Genomic DNA, 14,973 nt, shown 5'->3' with positions numbered 1-14,973 from the left:
TGAACAATTGTATAAAAATATGAAAAATTGTACAAGAATCAAGGTAGGGCATACCACGGTCTAACCCTAAAATAGGTCAAAAGGACAACACTTGGACTAAAACAAATTGACCAAAATCATCAATCGCCAAATAACATCACGAAGCCTAAAACTAAACAATGCCAACAACTCCTCACAAATAGCCTCATTAGAGCAACACACAAAGAAACCATTCTTTTGAGGACTACCTATAACCATGGGAGAACAAAAGAAGATTATCTGCAAACATCAGCATAATAGTCTTTGTCTCTCGTATTGTTAGTAGAACTAAAACTCATCCCTCTAAGAATGATGGGCCATTATCCCTTGTAAAATTTCCATAGAAAGAACAAACAAATAACGAGAGAGAGAGAGAGAGAGAGAGAGAGAGCCTGACGAAGGCGTCTAGCCCATAAGAAATAACCATGAAGCTCACCATTAATTTTCATAGATTACCTAGAAAAGGAAACACAAACTCTGACCCACTAACAAAATTAAGGTGGGAACCCCATGACCCTAGAGTTGTCATAAGGAACTCCCAATCAACAGTCATAAACCTTAACCAAATCTATGTTCATAGCACATACCTTTTATGGAGATGGTACTGATGAAATAAATCTTACGCCAAAAGAATATTATCACTAATTAAACTACTTGACACAAAAGTAATTTGCACTGGATCCATCAAACCAAGGAGCACCTATTTCAATCCATTCGCCATAACCCTATAATAGGAAATGGGATAGATTACTTGCTCTAGTTTGTTTCCAATAATTGGGAAAGATGATGAATCATAAGTTTTCTTTTTGTCTATTTTTTGTATATATATGATACATTGATTCCTCTTTGTTCTTATAGAGGAAGAGTACAACATAATATAAAAGAATAAAAAAAAAAAAGAATATACATAATATTCCTAACATATAGTCTGTGCATCAAGGAGGTGATTTGGGATATCAATTATATTGATTAGAAATAATTCCCATTAGTCAAAAAGGAAAGTTAGCTCATTTCCATTTCTACACTCCTCCTCAAGCTAGCTTGAAGATATATTTCATGGCAAGCTTGCTCACTAATTTTTTAAACTAATTTTTATGTAACTCCTTTGTAAAAACATCAACAACTTGATCAACTGTTGGAACGTAAGGCATGCAAATTGCCCATTATCAATTTTTTCCTTAATAAAGTGCTTATCCACCTCTATATATTTAGTCCTGTCATGAAGTATTAGATTATGGGTAATGGAAATCATAGCTTTATTATCACAGTAAATCTTAGCTAGTAAGGAAGCAAAGACCCTTAAATCTTCTAATAATTTCTTTATCACATAACCTCACAAATCTCGTGAGCTACTAAACGAAATTTAGCTTCAACACTACTTCTGGCCACCATGTTTTGTTTCTTACTCCTCCAAGTGACAAGATTACCTCCCACGAAGGTGCAATAGCCAGACGTAAATCTTCTATCAGTAACATTGTCTGCCTAATTTGTGTCTGTATAAGTCTCTATGTGAAGATGTCCTCATTTTTTGAAGAGTAAACCTCTTTTAGTGTTCTTTTTAGATACATTAGAATTCTGTAGGTAGTTTCAAAATGCTGTGAACCTGATGAATGCATAAATTGGCTTCTTACACTTACTGCTGAAGGAATTTACGTATAATAGTGTGGGTAAAATTAAAAATTTTATGTGCATCAAACATACACAACGGAAGTAATAAATACACACATCATACACAACTTGAATATTTAAATAACACATTATTTTATCTTTTGAAATACAATAAATTAATTTCTGAAGTCCGATGTTAGGTTGGATACATAAATCGTTTTTGTATCGAGACTAATTCCATCTCAAGTCGTGCTGGTCCTAGTCTGTCCACACCTAGCGTGCAATCTGGTATCACTCTGTGCACCTCTTTTCCTGCTAGCCTGAGGATTCTGTACCATCAACACCCACGTGTCTCACACGTGTGACAATCATGTACCAGTAAATTAAGACGGAAGTAGAAAAAGGACAGAAGACAGAAGTAGAGAAATATGTGTTAGGTTGGATACATATTTATCGAGTAAGTTTAGCATTATTAATTTTAGATTTTCTGTATCGTAATGAAAATTAATTAAATGTTTCAGGATGTAATTGTAATTAGAAAAATAGTCGAGCAAATTAGAGATGAAATTGGGTTTAAATGTATAATTTTCTTATTATTATATATAGTGTTATGTATATATATAAAATGTATATAGAGGTATGCGCATGAAGGACGGGGGAAGTTACAACACTTGAGAGACAAATTGGCTCAAGTGGCGCCAAAGACTTCATTAGCTCTTCGTTTGAAAGCAATTGGCGTCGAAAGACTTCACAGAGATAGAGAGATTGGTCGGGGCAGTGGAGAAGCGCTGGTTTGGCTATAAACAAGAGGCATTTGGGAGAAAAAATTAAGAGAAATGAGAGAGAGAAGGGATGGCCAAATTCAGCCATGGCTGTAGCAACCTCACGCTGCTGTTGCAGTGGCCAAGAGTAAAGAGGGCCATCGTGGGAGAAGAGAGAAGAGAGCTTGAGAAAGGGAGCAGGTGGCGCAATGAGGCGCTCGACAGCAGTCGAAGCAAGCTACAACAGCTATGGTCGCAAGCTTCCAGCATGCTCAAGTTGACCAGGGCAGCAACGGGGACGCGAGGCTGGGGCACGCGGCGGTTGGGCAGCTGTTGGAAGCTACCGGCGAGCAAGCGGGCGGTCGCGACAAGGCAGCCAGAAGCTTCGACGCTTGACCATGGCAGATGAGAAAGAAGAAGCAGCAGTTGTCGTGGTGATGGCAACAATGTACGACCGCGATGGTGGTGGCCATTTGGGCAATGGCGGTGGCCAGCAGGCGGAGCCAGGCCAGGCGATGGGAAAATAAGGTGAAGCTTTGTGCGTGTGGGTTGTGTGTTGCAGAGAAGGAAAGAAGAAGTAGGGGCAGAAAAAGATGAATATGAGGGAGAGAGAAAAGAAAAAAGAAAAGAAAAGGAAAAGAAGAAAAAGAAAAAGGAAAGGAAAAATTGGAGAAAAATTCTAGAAAATAGGAAATAGAGGTTTATGATTATTTCAGAGATTTTAGTGAGAAAAACTGTTCAGGCATGCGTTTCGAGGTGGTGCACAAAAATTAAGGTTGTAATACCCCGAGAACCCAGAGAGATTAGCATATATCGAGGATAGTGTAAGGAAGGAAACATCTTCACATTTGAAAGGAGGTTTGATACCAATACTGTAGCGGCCCTCTCCCAGATAATCCCACTAGTAAAGGAAATCTAAAAGGAGGTCGTCACAAAATGGATACAAGAACAATAAACTCAAAATAAACACCATCTAATTTTTTTTTTATTTGCTCACTAATCATCAAGAGCCAAAATAAAACATCTTCACATTTGCTCACTATCAATAGGAGCTCAAAATAAATATTACACACTCTTTACATTATCATCTGGGGCTTACCGCCCATACATTTTTCAAATAAAAGGGCACTAAGGTTCTAACAACAATTTGAACCCTCTATTTCCTGCCCTCAGCATTACACCCATAGATCTTAAGGCTGGGACATCCCTGTACACAACTAAACCCGGGCTCTAGCCTCATTGGACTCGCCCTTAGCAATAGCTTATCCCTTACCTGGAATGACAAGAATAAGCAAGGTGAGCCACAAGGCTCAGCAAGTATATATATATATATATATATTGCAACAAATAAAGACAATAGAGTCAAGGCATGGATAAACCCAAAATGGAATAGACCCGACTCCCCAAGTACGAGTAACATTTCCCATTAGATTCCCATTATTATTATCATTCACATGCCATTGTCATTTTGCATTTCATGCATCATTTCATTTCTCAATCATTATGATCATTTCCATGCCATTGGCATTATGCAATTCATGCATCATTTCATTTCTCAATCATTATGACCATTTCCATGCCATTGCCATTATGCATTTCATGCATCGTTTCATTTTTCATTCATTATGCTAATTCCCATGCCATGGTCATTATGCATTTTATGCATCATTTCATTTCTCATGAATATATAATTTTCCATGGAGCATATCGGCCCTCAAGGCCTTTCATTCATATGCATGCATATATATACATAGAAAAAATCATTTAGCCATTCATTTGGCTTGAGCATCGCCGACCGGGTCTATGGCCACCTTTCCCACGTCAGGCGTTCTTTAGGATATCATTTTCTCAACCCGCGGTACCTAACCGCCGCGCAAAATAATAGGTGCGCAAATTATAATACCATGCAATGCTCATGTAGGTTTCAAATGAACATATCGAACATGCTTCATTATTAGTAATGTTCTCATCATGATTATTATGCACACTTAAACATTTCAAGACTATATCTTCACATGAGCCAATGGTATTTTCATCACATGATTTCGCATCATTATTTGAGATTCATTTTCCATATCACAAATGATAGTACTATGCAATACTCATGAAGGTTTTCAAGTAACATATTGGCATGCTTCATTATTATAAATGTTCTCATCATGGACATCATGCACACTTTAAACATATCAAGGTTTTATTTTCTCATGAGCCAATAATATTTTCATCATATGATTTGGCATTATTCATTGGAATTCTTTTTCATACCCATTTTCCAAGGTCAAATAAATTGATTACATGAATTCACCATTAAAACTCACGATTTTCATTTTAATTCCCACCATTAAATAATTTCCCCATTTTTGGAACATTTACGTATCGACGAGATGATTTTTGAGGCCAACTAAAACATCACAAGAGTTTTGGGGAAAAATTTCAAGCGTTAGAAAAGAATCGGACCACAAAGAAAGGATCAATGCATTCTGTTGGTTGACCGAATAAAAGAGTTAGTCAATCGACTGTAGGCTTGGTCGACCGACGAAGAAGACTTGGTTGACTAAATAGGGACTTGGTCGACCGAGTAAAAACACTTGGTCGACTAACAGAAGCTTAAATTATCACTTGGTCGACCGACTGAAATCACTTGGTCGACTAACAGCCCACTTGGTCAACCGACTAAAACACTTGGTCGACCGACTGAAATACTTGGTCGACTAACAGAAGCTTAAATTATTACTTGGTCGACCGACTAAAACACTTGGTCGACCTACTGAAATACTTGGTCGACTAACAGAAGCTTAAATTATTACTTGATCGACCAATCAGAGAACAAAACACTTACTTGGTCGACCGATCGAAATGCTTGGTCAACCAACTGAAGAACAAAACATATACTTGGTCGACCGACAGAAAAACTTGGTCGACCAACAGAGGCCTGAAACTTAAAAATCATTACGACAACCCACAAAAATCAACACCCCAAACAAGATACACCAAATCTTGCTCCTCTAACATTCTTAATCAATCAAGTGTCATTCCTTTGAGAATTTAGGGTGAACTAAACCCTAATGAAAACTCACAAAAATGACCCAAGAGAAAGAGAATCTAAACATGCATTAACAAGAAAGAAATCAATGGGAACTTGCAATGTAAAAGAAAATAGAAGATAAACTTGCATAACTAAAAAGAAATGCAAGAAGAACTTGCCTTTGATGAAGAAAAACCCAATGGAGAAGAACGCACCCAGCTGCAACTTTGCTTCAAGCTTCCATAGACATCAAAATGGAGAAGAAGAAGAAGAAGAAGAAGAAGATGGTGAAGAAGATGGCCGATCGGGAGGATAGAGAAGGAAGGAAAGAAAAGACAAGGAAAAGAAGAAGGCATGGAGGAAGGGATGGCCGCCCACCAACCTTCCAACCACTCCATGGCCAAATTACCATTTTGCCCATTTCTTTTAAACACAATCCACAACTCATTAAACCCCTTTTGGTCATTTACCTCTTTTTCTTTTCTTTTTCATTTTCATTTCTACTCCATTATACTCATAAATTCATTTATAATAAAACCATTTATGAAATTCCCTAATTGCCCTTACCTTTTTCAATAAAGCAAGGACCATTTGGTCACTTTGCATTTTACAATTCTTTTCTTCTTTTCTTTTAATCCACAAAATACAATTATATATATATATATAATTTCATTTATTAAATTCCATCTCTCATATTTTACACATGGGCCTAAGCCCAATTCAAAAATCCACTCAAACCCTTACATAGGCCCAAGCCCAATTCATTGGCTCAATTAATTATAATGGCCCATTTCCATTAGCCCACCAATAGGGCCTCAACATAACATTAAGCCCAATGGGCTTCACAACCATACTACTTGCAATATACAAAATCTCCCTTTGGGCTCAACCCAAGTTTCCAAAGACCAATCCATTAATTTAATACATCATTTATTTATATAAATTTTGCCACATCAAGATATGCACACACACATATATATATATATATAAGGCCCATGCCCACTTTACTAATTGCCCAATTCATTTTAGCCCCACGAGATTTCTCTAAACCCATCACATGCATGGACCTTAAACATTTGGCCTAAATGGGCAACCCAATTCATGAATTTAAATACATAAATTTTGACACTTAAAAATATTTTCCAACATTCAATTTATTAGGGCAAATCTCCAAATCTTCACAATTAAAATATTAATAAACTTCTAGACCCACTAACGGGTCGTTACAATTTCTCCCCCCCTTAAAAGAATTTGGTCCTCCAAATTCATTCCTGGTCAATCAAAAAGCTGGGGGAAATAGACGCCTCATCTCATCCTCATGCTCCCAAGAGCCTCGTTTGGAGAATGACGTTGCCACTAGGCCTTTACAAATGGATTTGACCAGTTCCTCAAAACTTTCTCTTTTTGCTCCAAAATTCTACTTGGCATCTATTCGTATGAAACATCCTTCCCGACCTCAATGGTCTGATAATCAATGATATGTTAGGGATCCGGCACATACTTCCTCAACATAAACATATGAAAGACGTTGTGAACGCCGAATAATTGAGGTGTACCCACCTATATGACAAAGTCCCAACTCGCTCCAAAATGACAAAGGGGCTAATGCAACGGGGACTACGCTTCCCGAAACTCCGAATCGATGCACGCCCTTCATGAGCATTACTTTCATCCACACATTATCGCCCACATCAAACTCCAAATCACGCTGTCTCTTGCCCGCGTAACTCTTCTTCTATCTTGGGTTGCTTCATTCAAGCCCTGATGGTTTTGATATTCTCCGACTTTCTCCCAGCACATAGGCGACCTACATGGCTTGCCATACAACACCTCATAAGGCAGCATTCCTATTCATGCATGATAACTGCTGCTGTAGGTGACTTCCACTAATGGATGTTAATCGTCCCAATTGCCATGATAATCCAGGACTCATGCTCAAAGCATGTCCTCCAATGCTTGGATAATTCTCTCCGCTTGTCCATCAGTCTGCAGATGATATGCAGTACTGAACTTCAACTTGGTCCCCAAAGCAACATACAAGGCTTTCCAAAAACGAGAAGTAAATCAGGGATCCTGATCCGACACAATGCTAGACGGAATACCATGCAGTCTCATTATTTCATCAATATACATCTTTGCTAGACGACTCAAGGGATAGATCTTTTTAATAGACAAGAAGTGGCCGATTTCATCAGCCTATCCATCAACACTCAAATGGAATCATTCCTCTTGGTCGTTCTAGGAAAGCTCGACACCAAATCCATAAAAATGTTATCCCATTCCCATTCCGGGATAGGCAACACCTGCAATAAACCCACGGCTTCTAATGTTCCGCTTTGTCTTACTTGCACATTATGCAAATCGAAAGAAATTTAGCTACAACACGCTTCATGCCGGCCCACCAAAATTGTTGCCAGAGATTCTGATATCTCTTCGTTGTACCAAGATGGATGGTATAATGGACTTATGGACTTCAGACAAAATCTCTTATCTATCTTGGCATCATTAGGAACTCAAACCCGTCCCTAGAACATCAACAAACCATCTCTAGACTGTTGTCCCCAAATTTAATCAATCAAATCTAACTGCACCTTCATATACACACAATGCATAATGGGTCTTTCCTCAGGAGAAGAGATAGACATCTTCTCATATACAATCTCCTCCAATGACCGAATAATCCCCACGGTCTGCTTGACAGCTGCGGATAAGGCACATTGGATATCAACTTAGACCCTAAGGCAATGATCCCAATCGCTCTTCAGGGTCATAGAATTAGCTAATACCAAAGCACATGCCACTCGATGTTCAGGTTCTAAAAACCTCTCTATTGACGGTCTTTTCAAATAAGTTTAACCCTTTTTCCAAATCATTCAAGACAACGGAGCAGCAATGCTCAAAATCTCTCTTTAGTATCCTCCGGTACACCATGTTGTCTAAGAGACTCTTTATATTTGAAATGATCATAAATAATGATCACTTCTCTACCATTCAGACCTTGGCAAGATCCACAATGACTACTTCTTTTAACCAAAGTTCGCATTTGCTACTCATAGCATAACTCTTGATTTTCCTAACTTGGACAAGGTAATCAATAGGTATTCCTGGCAGGTCTCTTCACTCGGCAAGAATTAAAATACTGATTTTTGAGATGGCTACCTCCCCATCTCACCATTCCTTGATACCATTTGGACCACATGAGAAACTTGGAAAAATGCCTACGCAATAACTATTCCCATAATCATCCACTTTTGGCGAGGTTCTTATTTGTCATGATAACTTATATCAGGCACCACTCTTTGTGCACGCCCTTACTCTGCCACACTTCCTTCTTTCTTCATGAATTGATCCACGATCATCTAAACTCTATCAATATATACTAATACCACGTATCGAATATGAATACACACACATACATATACATTTATTAGCTGCATTACTATTTTAATAGTTTTAGAAAACCACATTCAGCAAAAACACAATCGACAGATGCAAGGAAACGGAAGATCGTTCGCGACCGGTCAACAGCCCCTCACCATCGGTCAATAGCTGTTATGCTGAGATAGGCTCTTACCTTATTATTTTCTTTCCCTTAGCTCCTCTTAGCCTACAAGATCGCATTATATTTCCATATGGACTACCCTAGTCTAGGTTTTACATATATACATACGCGTGCATTCAAACGGTAGCTCTTTCTCTTCCTTTTCCCTCTAATTCATTGTGCACATCCTCATCCTAAGACCAAACCAAAAATTCAGGTAAGTATCTACATATGTCTTTAATATAATCCCAACTTAATTCCTCATTAATTCAGTTGCGTACTCACCCAATCAACTCACCTGTGAGTACTACATATTCCTTAACTATAGATTAATGATTATTCAATCCTCAAGCCCTTCCCTCATATGGAGACATTCCTCCCTTTCTAGGGCCTTGAAGAATCAGCCACGAAAACCCATAGGTTATGCTTACTCCAATGCATACAGATCTATTAAAAATGTAGCTATTCAATTCAATACCCTGTCACATCATTCACTTACCATGCCAAGCATGTAAGACAATTTCACACCACAAATGTTTATAAACGGTCCTTATGTGTGACAAAATAAAACTTCTTGTACATTTCACCATTATATACAATACATTTCACCCACACTTCACCTACTACATAAGTATAATGCTAACACTTACAACTTTAACAGTACAACATTTCTACTAAGTATTACTCTTCTCATCCCTTTCAGCACGGGATGTGGCCTCATCTGCCAGGCAACCCAAACCTCCATTGCTGCCTACACTTGACTCAAGCCCGATGAGCTCCTCTCTTCGACTAGTTGGCTCCCACTTCACAGCTTCAGATGGAAATTTCCCAGAAATTGCTATCTCCTCCTCGGAGCCATAAACTGCACTTTGGCTTGGATCCCATACCTCCGCTTGTCGCTCTATAGCATCGACAAAAGCGTCATAATGGAACCGGAGGTGCATATCTTGCATCAGCATCCGGGTAAGCTCTTTCCACTTTTCATTCATGAATTTTCTCACGAACAACACTTGTTTTTCTGGGAGGCCCCACACATTCCACATGTACTCACTGATGGTAAAGTGGAACACTGAATCCACTCGATGTAGATAGTTCACCACTTGCTCTTTTTCCAGCTGTTTTCCTCCCCAAACTGTGAGCAGTTCTTTTTCCCAACGATACCAAAGTAGATCTAGTTCCCCCAAACTTGGGTTCGGTAGTCCAGAACTCAATCCTACAGGGTCCATGTAAAGGTGTTCTGGAGTCTGCATACAAAGCCGAACATTAACCAAATTACTGAAATAAATCACTCCTCACCCAAGCATCGAATTTGGGAACATATGCTCCATTGCTAATACAGGCCTAAACAACCATATCATATTACATACTTAGAGTACAATCTTAAATTAAATCATTTTTTCTGACTTCTAAACTTAGTCTTAACTCTTCCTGACATTCCTATGTGTACAGAGACTTCTCTCGTCCCAACCCTTTGCTTTGATGGTCCCAGCTCTCCCCCGTCCAGTATCCCCGGTCCAGTACCCCCAGCCTTGGGCTAGTACACGGTCCCTAGTCCAGTACCCCCAGCCTCTGGCTAGTACACGGTCCCAACACACGGCCCGAGTTAGCTCTGATACCACTTGTAATGACCCGATCGAGCGATAGGAAGGACCGAAACAACTTACCCTAATGGGCCTACGCGAACTTCCCAGGGGGGTCACCCATCCCTGGATTACCTCAGGTTAAGCACGCTTAACTTGGGAGTTCTTTGCCAACATTCAGCCCAAAAGGTATCCAGCTGGTGTTGTTTCATTTCTTACACTATCCTCGATATATACTAATCTCTCTGGGCTCTCGGGGTATTACAAAGGTGGTGCACGAAAATCGAAGCGGTACACGAAAAATTGAGGGTGTATGAAAATTGAGGTATTGCATGAGAATCGAGATGCTGTGCGAGAATCGAGGATTGGCATGCATTTCGAGGTCAGGACACGCATACCGAGAGAGCCTGAGAGAGCTAAATTAAGGTGAGTAATATTTTTTAAAAAAAATTAGAAAATGAGGAAAGTTATTTTATGAATTTTTATAGTGAAATATTTGAGAAAATATTGTGAAACATTTAGTTTGAAATTTTTGAGGAAAAATAGGAAGAAATAGAGAGAAAAATAAAAAAATACAAGAAATTATGGAAAAAATAGATTTTAATACTTATTTAAATAAATATGATGATTATGGTGCTTTGAAACTTAAGTTGAAGTCATTTGTGTGAATTTGAGGTTGGCATGCAAATCGAGACGATACACGTATTTCGAGGCAATGTGCGAATATTGAGGTAGCTCGATAAATTTGAGAAGGTAAGTGGTTCGACCCTAAAACTTGATTTTATGTAAATGATTTTATCATGTTGTTATGCCTTGATATGAATATGTCATATAGATGCATTTACATGCTATGATGAAATATGCATATGTATACGATGATATTATTGATCATGCATCGCATAAGGTTGGGATTATGGATTGACACCACTACTCTACCAAGGGTGCATCCATACATCTCGCCCTGGTAAGAAGGCTGTAAAAATGGAGAGCAACAGTTGGGTGTGGTCGACTCAAACTAAGATAAGAAATAAGACATTTTGCATAATTGCATCCATACACGAGATATGTTCATTGTTCCCTTACTTAGATAATTCATCGTCTAAACGTTTTAGATGGAGATTGTAGCAGAAACGATGATGAATGAGGCATGCAATGACAATTAGCAAAGTGCATTATGGATTGAATATATGTTATATAACCCATGTATTTAAGTTCTGCTATTTTGAATTCTGAACGTTTTGAGGAATGATGATGTATTCTATGGTTAATGATAATGTATAATCTTATTTGTGAATAATGTTAAGATGTTAGGTTTGATTCTAACTTTCGCATTTAATATTTATGATGATGCTCTTTCGAGATAAATGTATGGAGATTTTAGAATATATATGAGGAATGATGTGGTTTAATATTAGTTTGAAGAAAAAAATTTATTATCCCAGAATTGTTTCAATTTATAACACGTCCGAGAAAGTGGGGTTTTACAAACGGTGTTGGGTGGCGCAATCTAAGGATAGATGATGGCTGGATTTGAGGGATTGACGGTAACCGATGGTGAGGCGGCAACCGGTGTTTGAGCGATGGCAAAGGGATGAAGGTATGACTACCTAGGGTTTCATAGTGAACAATTGTGATTTAATTCTTGATTTGATATGGTATAAACTAAAGGAGATGGAGAAATAAATTTCTCTATTTTCTGTATAAATTTAATACACTAATTTCTCTTTGTTCTAATAGAGGAAAAATACAATATAATAGGAAATAATAATAATAATAAAAAAGAACATACATAATATTCCTAACATATAGTCTAGGGGTGTTCAAAAAAATTGGTGTATTACGGAAACCGGCTAGACCGAATAGAACCAGACCAAACCGGTTAATTTTTTATTTTTGCGATCGAAAACAATTTGAACGCTGTTCAAACCGCATGGTTTGCGGTTTGTACTGTTGAAAGTTTGGTTTTAAACAGAACCACTCAAGAAAATATAAAAAAAAAATATTATTATAAAAGCCACCCTCAAACAGGTTAATTTGATTGCATAATTCATAATTCATAATTCATTGCTAAACAGGTTAATTTGATAATTTATTTATTTTCTAAACAGGTTAATTGCATAATTCATTGCTAAAGTGGTTATTTTCTTCTTTCAATGTTGAAATGTTGTATGTTGAATTATACTATTTTGTGACTTTTATCTTTATTTTTTGCTCCTAGTTATTTATCTTTAATTACCTTTATTTATGAATATTTATGTCTTTATTTACCATTTTTAAGTATTATTTTTAGTGGTTTTAAAGCTTACTTGTACTAGATTTTTGAAACCGCACAAACTAGAGGTCTGGTTTGGTCGAAAAACTGTACCAACAATTTGGTATGTTGAAAATAGTTTAGACCGATCAAATCACACTGCTCACACCCCTAATGTAGTCTATCAATCAAATCAAGGAAGTGATTTAGGGTATCAATTATATAGATTAGAGATAATTCTCATGAGTCAAAAGAGGGAGTTTGCTCCATTTCATTTCTACATGAATCATAAATTTTCTTGTCGTAGCTAGATTTTTGAATTCTGTTCATATATATTGTGCGCTTAGACCCTGGCCTGGTTGTATGTGAAGCTGCACGTGAGATGTATTAATGCTTCCAAGTCTTGTCCCAAAAGATGAATCACTCACCCTAGGTGCCCCCACACCCGGCCCGACAGAATGTGAGGGGGTTAATCATGGTGACTCAGCTGGGCACAGTGGCTAGACCAGTACTTACTGCGCACAAGGAGCCTCCTCATTTTGAGATATTGCTCCCATATTGCCGCTGGCGAGACTCGATCCTTGGTTCTTATCCCAAACTTTACCTTGGAGGCACTTTGTGCCCCTAGCTGTGACCAGCTGAGCTGCCCATGCAGGCAATGCTTCCAAGTCTTGTTTGGTCAGTCGGATGGATCTCTTAGCTATTTCGAAATATACAAATAAAGTGACTAGTGACAGCTGCTTATGTCTTTGTTCTTTTCCAAGATTTGTTGGAGCTTGATCCTATGCATTGGTAGTGGCAAGCTAAGTTGCACAGAAACGCGTTTGGGATGCCGTTTCGGCGTTTTCGAGCCGTTTCGGCGTTTCTGAACTGTTTCCCGTTTCGGAAACAGCAAAGACAGCCCGAAATGATTTTCGACCCGTTTCTGTAAATTGGGAAACGTTTGGGGGCCGTTTCGCAATTTATTCAAATTAAATGGAAACGCGTTTCAGCGTTTTTGGTTCCTGCAATGGCGGCCATGCCCCGGCCAAACCCCCCCCGCAGTTTCCCTCTCTCTTTTGGTTCTTGCAACAGCGGCCACTCCCCACGCATCCCTAAGGCCGGCCGAACCCTCCTCAGTTTCCCTCTCTCTTTTTCTTCGGCTGAACCCCCCTCAGTTTCCCTCTCTCTACTTCTTCTTCTTTGGCCGAACCCGCCTAAGTTTCCCCCTGAGTAAGTGTTGGCACCCAGCTAGCATTATAAGTATATATGTGCTTGTAGATGCACAGTTCAAAACCAGCTGGATCAAAAACAATAATTTCAAGATTATTATAAGGCTTGTGTGGGCAAAAATTAGCGTCGGCGTCGCCCATTGGATTGCGAGCATGAGCAGTACGCGAATGGCAGACAACCAATTGGGGCGTGTTTGGTTGGAGCCTTGGAGTTGTATGCGTTTTTTTGTGTGTGTTTTATGTTTTTGTTTAATTTTTGTTTGGTATTTTATTTTTATTTTATTTATATCAAAATTAAATTAATTTTATGGCACATTACATATTACTAAAAATAAATTTTTATATTTAAATTAATTTTTATAATTTACTATATTAAAAATTATATTTACAAAACTTTCCCTATATTTTTAAAATTTACAATTTATCTCGCGTTTCCGTTTTCTACTTTTTTTGAAAAATGTCGTTTCAGCGTTTCCGTTTCGTTTCGGGAACATATCGTTTTTCGTTTTCGTGCTACTTAGGTGACAAGAGAGATTAGTTAATGAGCGTTTGGAATAAAAGAAATTTTTAAATTTTTAAAAATATTAGATTAAAAATCTATATTTTCATGTTTGCTATAATTTTTTTTTTTAAAAAATTACATTTCTAAGATTTATTTTTAATCAACTTTTCTACAAAAAATTTTCCATAAGAAGGGGGAGGGAAAGAGGGGTTGAGAATCGTAAATTCTCGTAGATTAGAAAAAAATTTTAACAAATAAAAAGATTAAAACATCATTTATTCTCTTATAATCTCATAATGTTTTCACAATTATTTTTATTATACTTATTACTCTTTTATAATCTCATGTCCCAATATTTTATATATTAATTTTTTTTATTATTTTTAAATAAAAAATTAAATAAGGGTATTTTTAAAAAAATAATTTCCAAAAATATTGCATTACGTTACGTTCTGGTCGTTAGCATGAATCCATTA

Source organism: Diospyros lotus, chromosome 15, assembly GCF_014633365.1.
Source record: "Diospyros lotus cultivar Yz01 chromosome 15, ASM1463336v1, whole genome shotgun sequence".
Lineage (NCBI taxonomy): Eukaryota > Viridiplantae > Streptophyta > Magnoliopsida > Ericales > Ebenaceae > Diospyros > Diospyros lotus.
Note: the sequence above shows the minus strand (reverse complement) of the source record.